The sequence below is a fragment of the Bombus impatiens genome, unplaced genomic scaffold, assembly GCF_000188095.3.
Source record: "Bombus impatiens unplaced genomic scaffold, BIMP_2.2 scf_0791, whole genome shotgun sequence".
Taxonomy (NCBI): Eukaryota; Metazoa; Arthropoda; class Insecta; order Hymenoptera; family Apidae; genus Bombus; species Bombus impatiens.
The window spans coordinates 69,152-76,869 of NT_177210.1; the positions used below are offsets into that span (position 1 = coordinate 69,152).

The following is a 7,718-nucleotide window of genomic DNA, read 5'->3' on the forward strand; positions in this document are numbered from 1 at the left end:
GAGGGAGGGGGTGGGGGAGGGGGATGTCAAATAGGTTTATTTACAAATATTTACAGTATTTACAGTTTACACCTGTGTTATGCGGTTTAATGTTCTCTCTTATTTTATTATGGATTTTATATCCACCAATATTTTTTTGTTTTTTCTGTGTTTGTCTTTGGTGTCTTTCCGGAGGAGGGCCATGTTGCATCTCCATCTGGTGTCTGCGGTCTGTCCATTTATGTTTTCTTCGTAGAGTATGGTTTTGATCCCTATTTTTCTTTTTATGTGATAAATTATTGGAATATTGTTTTGGTCCTGGAGGTAGTTTTTTTCGTCTAGGTATAGGAAAGCTTCTGAGGGATGTAGCCTGTTGTCAGAGTGTTTTTGTAATATGCGTTGTTAGGAAATAGGCAACTGAAGATTAGGCTGTTTTCTTTTATCTTTGCCGCTTGCGCGAAGTGGTTTCTTATTAGCTTTAGGATGTGACAGTCTATGCGGTGAATGTTGGCTAGGTCGTATATCGTTTTGTTTTTTACATATTTTTTGAATTCGCTGTGTTCGGATCTGTAAGTACTCAAGCAAGCCTTGATGCATTTTCTTTCGAATATGCAGATTTTTTCCATCTGGGAGGCTGATATGTTGTACCAGGTTGGGCAGCCGTAGGTTATGATCGGTCTGATTAGTGCTTGGTAGCATAGTATTTTTACTTTGCTGTCGAGATGTTTGGAGTAGAATAGTTTTTTCATTTTCCAGAATGCTTTATTGGCCTTAGCAAGTTGAGTTTCGGTGTGCTGCTTGTAGTTTAATTTGTAGTCTATGTTTATTCCTAGGTATTTTACGCAGTGAATGTAGCTGCCCCGCTCGTTATGATCTTTATTTTGATAGAATAAAATGGATCATACGTAATCCGATAAAATAATATAAAATGAAAAATGTTTTGCATCCATTTCCTTATTATTAGAATAGTCAACATCTCTTTACCGAATTTCTACCCTTAGACCAGTCGCGTACTTAATTTATACATACGCACCAGTGTAACTAGGTTTTATATAAAATTGTTGGAGTGAACTGTGATTTATACGTGGCAATTCAGTGTATATCCAATTGTGATTATTAAATTCATAATAAACTTTGATAAAAAGAAAGTTAATAGTTGTGTTACGGCTCAACCTTCTTGTTTTTATCATCCAAGTCTCAAGTTTACGTGACGAGATCACCGACGATCTATCGGTTTCGTCATTTCTTGTATCTCCGACGTGACACCGTCTCACGGGACAGACACGCGTGATCCACCGATGGTACACGTCGGCGTTAACGTGTTAAACCTACGTGCATATTACAATAAGCACGTGAAAGGGATAGATCGTGCAGATCAGTAATTGGCGAACAGCATTATTTTACGAAAAACTTTAAAGTGGTCCAAAAAATTAGCATTTTAAACTACACACCTTGTTCAATGCATATAAAATGTACTGTATCAATGTGCCAGAAAATAAAACAAGATACAACAAGTTTCTACTGCAAGTAGCTTTTTTTCTTTTTTTTTTTTTTTTTTTTTTTTTTTTTTTTTTTTTTTTTTTTTTTTTTTTTTTTTTTTTTTTTTTTTTTTTTTTTTTTTTTTTTTTTTTTTTTTTTTTTTTTTTTTGCTGCGATCGAGAGGGGCCCGGGAACTGGAAAAAAATTTTCTCCCCGGCGGGGAATCGAACCCCGGTCTCCCGCGTGACAGGCGGGGATACTGACCACTATACTACCGAGGACCTTTCTACTGCTCGTAGCTAGAGAATGGATAACTGTGGATTCCAAAGAATGCAGCATTGCACCTGATTCTTCTCGAATTTCTAAAACAGCTCCTTATTATAATGATACATCCTTCAGGTTTTTGGGACAACTAAGAAACCACGTTTTAGAAAAAATAGTCACTGGTAGAAAAACAAATCCGACTAAAGCGTGTACAGTATGCTGTTCAAAAGGAAAACACAGCGAAACTAGATATACAGGGTGGTTGGTAAGTAGTGGGGCAAGCGGAAAGGGGGTGATTCTACGCGAAAAAAGAAGTCGAAAATATAGAATAAAATTTTTCTTTTTAATTTTTCCATCGAGACAACGATCTACAGAGAGATCCGTTAAACGAGACGTGATAAAGTGCAGGCGTACCGAGCCAAAATTCAAAGTCGATTTTCTCGAAAACAAAGCCTCAAACGAAAAATTTGTATTCTATATTTTCGACTTCTTTTTTCGCGTAGAATCACCCTCTTTCCGCTTGTACCACCAGTTACCAACCACCCTGTATTTGCAAAAGCTGTTGTGATTGTTACAGTGTTTATCATACGAAAAAGAAATATTGAAAGTTGAATTTATTAAAGTTTATTTATGTTGTTTTACTTCCACATCGAATTACGAAATAATAACCGGTGATATGAGCTAAATTCTTGGTAAAATTGCCGGAGAACAATGTGTTGATAACAAATCTGCTACAAATTTTACCTGGAAAAAGGAGAATCGATTTTCTAAGTTCTAAATTACCGTTCTTCTCTCGCGATGAGTGGCGGTAAAACAAAAGAAAAGTAGAAAATATCGCTTGGCGGGTAATTTGAATTCCATAAAATTCACATAAATATAAATAATTTTCTCCTGGGTGAAGTAGTGAAGCAATTAAAGCGCAGATAAATTATGTACATAAATATAAATAATTTTTGCGCGACTGAAGCAGCGAAGCAATTAAACTAAATTTTTAATTCATATTTTAATAGCGGGCAAACTCAACGACTCGCCACATCGTATCGTTCCGTCTACCAAAGCCACAAATTATCGTGATCGGAGTCACGTGGACGCGTACACAAACCTGGCGATAAATAATATCAACAGAATATATACTAATTTATCGTTGAAACATTGTAACAGTTTAAAAGAATCCGAATCGCGAGAAAAAGAACTTGTATATTATCGTACGCCTTGTACCAAGAGTATCATAATACAATGGTTTATTTCCTCTCATAAAAATCTCATTCATCGCATCTGCCAGCAACGTTTAGATCCTTCACTTTCTCTGCCTACATCAATCTGCAATTTCCTGGCGGGCTAAAAAGCTAATTGTAAATAGCAAGCTCGGTGGCTGGAAGAAGGAAGAAGGACGAGCTCTAGAAATCGCCTGACAACTGCAGGAAAAAGCGCTGAGACCTGGCGAACGAGAACAGGCTAACCGAACTAAAACCCTTCGCGAAATCTGAGACCTTGATGCGTCGTCGAGACGCGAATTTAATTTACGCTAGTCGTCAGTATTCGCGACTTTGAACGTGCACTATCCGGCTACGTGTTCGCCCGGACGTATTAATCATTTTCACGCTGGAAGTCACGCGACCGAAGGAAGATTTACAATTCCATTATGATCTCGTTAAGCGATAAACAGAATCGTAATCGTCGTTCGCAATGGCAGGCGAATTTCCTACAATTTCCTTATTTCAAGCCGCAGCGTGGCACGCTGCGGTTATGAAAACTGAAATTTCACGAAATCCGCACACTCATCGTATTAGCTAACCGCTCGGATGTTAGCTAAACGCATTCGAGCGCGTCTGACGTGCTTCAATTTTTTACTCTTAACGTTCTTCCATCACCTTGGACAGAAATAAATTAGACTTCAACTATATTCTTTTTAGCGTTTTCCAGCTCTGATTTTCCGTGAATTACGTTGCGTTTAATCTGGTCGCGAGCTTGGCTCGAATTCGCAGCTGCACGCGAGAATTGCTGTGAAAAAGAAGAAAATTCGCGCACTTGTCCGTGTTCATCGAAACCAAAATTATCGTCAAATTTATCCTTGATAAAATGTTACCGAGTGAACATTTTTTAAAATTTTACATCGCGAACTTGTCCATTGGATTTTAAGTGGCATATGAATCCTGTTCACTCAGGATTTTTGTTTGTTCTCCTTTCAGAAACAGTTTGCAGCTCTTTTTTAATTTTCATTCGGCGATAATCTTCTTTTGGACAACGTACGAATGAAAATTTTGAACAAATATAAAAAAAGGTTGATTTTCTGTAAAAGTTAGCAGTTTCTGATGGCAGCTTCAGCAAGCTTTCACTGTGCCAGATTTAGACGAACCACGTACAGATTTTAATTACACAGTTGTGGAGATTTTCGAGAGCTGAAGATACGCGATAAATAAAAAGTTAACCCACACTTCGTTGCTTGCTTTAACGGCTGCTTTATCTTACAGTCATCGTGTTAATAAGAGCATTAACTGTTGTTGAATTTCGTACAGATTAGTATGATGAGAATATATATAATTACGTGGAACATTTTCAAATCTCTTGAGATTTTTCGCTACCATTTTTATAATTTTCATAATTTCGCTCTCTGTCGTTAAAACATTTCATTTGGCAGAAACTAATATTTTATTGCATAAACATACTAATATTTTATTTTATAAGCATAGAAGAAGAAGAAGAATGACAGTAGGAATCGAAGCGAGGTAAAAATACGCAAGAAACGAGCAACCAATTTTTGTCAAAGTCAGAAGAAAATGATACATTTTAAAAATCAACTAATCGATTAACAAAAAATTGCAGAAAATACCAAAGTTATTGAAGTATATCAAATATGAAGAAGATTGTATTTAATTTCTAAAAATTTGGAGTAATAAGATGTTTAAAAATTATTCTATTTAATGTTGCTCGATAGTTTAATGTCATTATGTAATGCTACTAAAAATATGTGGTTGAGTTCAGTTCGAAGTAATATTTTCATATTTATAATCCTAAGGATACATATCGTACGCTTTTAACGTATTATCTTTCGATTAATTAGTATTAATAAGTCCTTACATGATCTTTAAAATACAGTAGGACGTGGATTATTCGAGTCATGTAATTATGATAAATCCTACGTACAAATAATCCAATTAATTGCTTATCATACGAGAGATCATTTATTCCGAGTTATTCTACGAACATTGATATTGAACGAAAGTAAAAACGTTTGAGAAAAGATATGACAAATTCGTCAGTTTTCATTCTTTCTTACGAAGGACCTCTTTTGCACTTTTTATTATCTGATGTACCTACAATTGTTTGTTGCGTTTTAATCGAACTAATGAATTAATTGAATGAATTCAATAATTCGCTGATTTGATTTAATTAATTCTCTCAATCTTATTACTTCTATTTTGTAATAATTTTTTATCAATTGTCAATTAATTAAATTAATCGATTAATTTCCATACGACAGAAAATCATTTATTCTCAATTATTCTAAGAACATTGTCACCGAACGAAAGTAAAACTGTTTGAGAAAAGATATGAAAAATTTGTCAGATTCAATTTTTTTTTTACGAAGGACCTCTTTTACACTTTTTATCATCTAATGTACCTATTGTTCGTTATGTTTTAATCAAATTAATGAATTAATTGAATGACTTCAACTATTCGCTAATTTGATCGAATTAATTCTCTCAATTTTATTTTGCAATAATTTTTTATCAATTGTAAATTGAGAAGAGATATGAAAAATTTATCAGTTTTCATTCTTCCTTACGAAGGATCTCTTTTGCACTTTTTATTATTTAATGTACCTACAATTGTTCATTGTGTTTTAATCAAACTAATGAATTAATTGAATGAATTCAACTATTCGCTAATTTGATCGAATTAATTCTCTCAATTTTATTACTTTTATTTTGCAATAATTTTTTATCAATTGTAAATTGAGAAAAGATATGAAAAATTTGTCAGTTTTCATTCTTCCTTACGAAGGATCTCTTTTGCACTTTTTATTATTTAATGTACCTATTGTTCGTTGTGTTTTAATCGAACTAATGAATTAATTGAATGAATTCAACTATTGGCTAATTTGATCGAATTAATTCTCTCAATTTTATTAATTTTATTTTATAATAATTTTTTATCAATTGTCAATTAATTAAATTAATTTTTATACGATAGAAAATCATTTATTCCGAGTTATTCCACGGACATTGATACCGAACGAAAGTAAAAATGTTTGAATAAAGATGTAGAAGGTTTGTCAGTTTCTGTCGTTGCTCACGAGAGACCATTTATACGCTTTTTATTATCCACTGTTCCGATAATTGATCGTTAAATTTTAATCGGTGTTCCAACGATCGAAATTCCAGCGTATTAAATCGTTCATGAGTCGGTACGATACTCGCACAAAGTCGGAAAATATTACGCCACCAAATATTCCGATTTGCCAAGTGTCGAAACTCGGAAGTGCCTTTCACTGCGGCAAACGTTTAAGGAAATACAACTTCCCTAATTTATCAGTGCGCACCGACGAACAAAGCCAATTCCGAATGCCCAGCAGACGAAGAATTTAATTACATGTAATTAAGGACATGGGCTCGCGTTTGTTTCGCTCATCGTTCGATACGCAAACTGTTGTAATTAAATCGCGGCGCGGCATTGTGGAAAACCGAAAGGTGAATTGTGACAGGAACGACAATCGTATCGAGAAAGGAACGAAAGAAGCGGACCAGTGAAAAGTTGGCAGGAAGAAGAAATGAAAGCGCACGAAATGTAAGGAGAAATTCATTCACAGTCACGAATTAGCGTGATTATAAATTATGCATACGATATACATTCATAATGCTTATCTGAAAGGATATCTGACGTTCTGTTACGGCAAAAATCTGTTCTCCTCGTTATTATACTTTCACTTGTACGTTCCGTGCGAAAATATGCGATACGTTTCAATTGATAACGAAACAGATTGACTTACGTTTATTGATTTTTTTTCTTTTTTTTTTAAATGAGCCAAAGTGTTCACTGACAATAAATGATGTCTTTAATCGTACGATGATAGTGATTTTACGATCGTTGAGAAATTCGTATTACGTTGACTTGTAGCACAAGTTGTTGTTGTTTTTGCACTGTTGTTGGTTTTGCGTTATTGTTGCTTATTTTATTTAAAATCGCGTCGACTACCATGGTGGTTGGCGACTATTTTTTCATTCTCTGGCTAATTAAACTCTGCTCGATAAGGTATATCGTACAGGCCGAATTGTGTCGTCGGAGCCGATATTTTTTTTATCGAAAGCGAGGCGAATGACTCTCGAACAGACTCTGCGACGTACGTAAAACGAGAACATGGAATTTTTGTTATATCAGAGCAAAAAGGATTGCACGGACGATTGTAATCAGACTTGCGGATGTTTATGTATTTATGGAAAATTTAAGCGCGGAGAAATGAACAGAATATGCAAAAATGTGCGAAATATACAAATCGACGCGTTAATAACTTTTAAGCTTCATCTCTTTCGTTCTGTTCGTGAATATATGAAATTTCATACATATCTGCGATCCAATTATAATATGTTTGTCTATACTTTCTTATTTTTATGGGTTCGTCAAATACGAGATACAAATTTCATAAGATTTTCCATTTGATACCAGTCAGTTTATACAGTGCGAAAAATATGATCATCGTAAATTAATAGCGAACAACTGCATGATGTTTTGCTAAACTACACATATCGAGGTACTGAGTTTCGTTTCGTAAAATATTTTTTAAATATCGAATATTACGAGTATTTTACGAAGGTAAAAGGATTAACCGATAGAATACGGAAATGCACACGAATCGAAAAGTATTTTTACGAACAATCAACCGGACGAGCAGTTCGGTTGAAATGAAACCGAAATAAATTGAACTAAATCGGACTGAGATTTAAATTTACAATTTCATTTGAAATCGAAATAAAAACCATGTATCTTTGAAACAAAAA

The 7,718-nt window shown here is 34.4% G+C and overlaps 1 non-coding gene across 1 annotated transcript; it reads right to left on the reverse strand.

Moving 5' to 3' along the window:
• Positions 1 to 1,667: 1,667 nt before the first annotated feature.
• Positions 1,668 to 1,739, reverse strand: TRNAD-GUC. Its single transcript has one exon. It is a non-coding gene; the product is annotated as a tRNA-Asp (tRNA).
• Between the last annotated feature and the right edge of the window lie 5,979 nt (positions 1,740 to 7,718).